Raw genomic sequence first — 2,695 nt, forward strand, 5'->3', positions numbered from 1 at the left:
AATGTCTGGAACGGAGTGAATTGAATGGCATCAAACACATGGAACCCATGTTTGATGTATTTGATACCATTCCACTTATTCCACTCCAGCCATTACCACAAGCCTGTCATCCCCAATTAAGGTGCCATCAACCTCCTGTGACAGGAGTAGCAGTGCAGGGGTACGAGGTAATTAATGTAGCTATGTACAGATACAGTGCTTCCACATGTTGTTGTGTTACAGCCTGAATTTAAAATGGATTAAATTGAGATTTTTTTGGTCACGGCCTACACACAATACCGCATAATGTCAAATTTGAATTTTGTTTTTCAAAATGGGGCCGAGCTCCCACACCTCCTGGATGGCTGGGAGCTCGGCCCAAGTGATGCACTGGGTCGTACCCACCACCCTTTGTAGAGCCTTGCGGTCGGGTGCCTTGCAGTTGCCGTACCAGGCGGTGACGCAGCCAGTCAGGATGCTCTCCATGGTGCAGCTGTAGAACTTTATGAGGATCCGAGGTCCCATGCCCTGTCTTGCCATTTTCACAACTGTGTGGGTGTGGACCATGTCAATTCTTTAGTGATGTGGACACCGAGGAACTTGAAGCTCTCGACCCGCTCCTCTACAGCCAAATCGATGTGGATGGGGGAGTGCTCGCCCCTCGTTTCCTGTAGTCCACGATCAGCTCCTTTGTCTTGCTGATGTTGAGGGACTGGTTGTTGTCCTGGCACCGCACTGCCAGGTCTCTGTCCTCCTCCCTATAGGCTGCTGATCAATCCTACCACTGTCGTGTCATCAGCAAACTTGATGATGGTGTTAGAGTTGTGTGCGGCCACACAGTCATGGGTGAACAGGGAGTACAGGAGAGGATTAAGCACACACCCCTGTGGGGCCCCGTGTTGATGGTCAACGTGGCGGATGTGTTGTTGCCTACCCTCATCGCCTGGGGTTGGCCCGTCAGGAAGTCCAGTTGCAGAGGGAGGTGTTCAATCCCAGGGTCCTGAGCTTGGTGATTATGATGAATGCTGAGCTGTAGTCAATGAACAGCATTCTCACATAGGTCTTGATCATAGTTACTATGAATATTGGTCATTGAAACAGAGGCGCAAGGCTTTGATACTATCTTTTCATACAATTTCGTCTTATTTTCCAATAGAAAATAAGTCTAACATGCTGACCACACAGCACGCATCGCGTGCGCGAGCGTTGCAAAACAAATGTACACATACATGTTATTCAATCATTGCACCCACACTGCTCACGAGTGTCTGCGTGGCCAGGCGCTAAAACAGAACTCTATTTGTGACGCTCAACGCGCTGCAAGTCCCACCTCTACCCACGTGGGTGATTGGAAGATTAACTAAGGTCTACGCTCCAGTCCAGTTGGTTGTGGTAATGCACCATAAAGTTGGTTGCCAACCGCCATATAAAGTCCAAAGAAGAAGAAGAAGCCTGAAGGAGGAGAGATTACTAGAAAACAAACTTTTCCGTTTTATCTGTGGATTAATTGTGGGAGTAGAGGACCTTGTGCATTTCAGGTAAAATAACAACCCAATGTTTATATCCCAGGACAAATTAGCTAGCAACAGCAAGCTAGCTAGCTAAATTGCCATAAATGTTTAATGCTTTTCGACCTGTCCCGAAATTAATATAATTGGTTCAGTTTGTTTTGATATTTCAACCTGCGTGTCCTGATTGCTTCTGGTGTGGGGGGACAAAATCAACTCGCACGCGGACGCACACGCGCGGTCTGGGTAGCATGTAAGAAGTTGAATGATTGAACAATGCCATAGACTGATGGCATCTACAGGAGAATTACAGTATAAGCTTCGAACTTCTGTAAGAGACATAAAGTCACACGCAAACAGAGAGGAGAAAAGGAGAAGGAGGGAGGAAAACAGAGGAGGGAGGAAAAAGGAGCTCACAGAAGAGAATAAGGGATTGGAGAAAGGATTAAAGAGACAGGCCCGAGGCATCACCCCCTCCTCCCCTATCTCTCCCCCTCTCGCTCCCCCGCTCTCTCTCTCTACCCCTCCTCCCCTCTCTCTCTCTCTCTCTCTCTACCCTTTTCTCTCTACCACTCTCTCTCTCCCCCTCTCCACCAACTACTCGCTATGTAGAATGTTTCAGGTTTGGGAGAGGAGATGTCTCAGGACAGCTGTGTGTGTGTGTGATGGGGAGCTGATTAACAGAGCGCAGAGCAGCGCGGTGAGGAGAGGAGCGCAGAACGAGATGCATGCAGCCCAAACAGAAACACACTCCATGCAAATGTGCTTGTCACTCTGACAGTATGTCTCAATTAAGGCCCAGAGCCGAGCTGAGCAAGTCCCTCCTCACCAAGGCTTCTGTCTGCGAGCTGCCTGCTTCACTGACCCCCCCTACTCACACTCACTTCCTTTAAGGGTGCAAACAAATGAAAGGAACAAAGAAGAAAGGGAAGAACTGAAAGAAAGGAGAAGAAAATCCTTCAGCCGCCTGACAGCAGGAGGAATTTTTGAGAAACGCTAGAAAATTAGACAACTCCTGTAACACTGTGAGGTAAGACAGTAATGATAAGAGTGGTCAGAGCAATGCGGCGATGCTAGCTTTAGCTATAATGACAACAATGATGGCAAAACAATCAAACTAAATCCCAGATAAACCCCCACTGTCATCACCCACTCTGGAGGCTGCTGCTGCTGCTGGGTTTGACGTCTGCAGTGGCAGATCTCTCTAC

The sequence above is a fragment of the Coregonus lavaretus genome, assembly GCF_964263955.1.
Source record: "Coregonus lavaretus genome assembly, chromosome: 14".
Lineage (NCBI taxonomy): Eukaryota > Metazoa > Chordata > Actinopteri > Salmoniformes > Salmonidae > Coregonus > Coregonus lavaretus.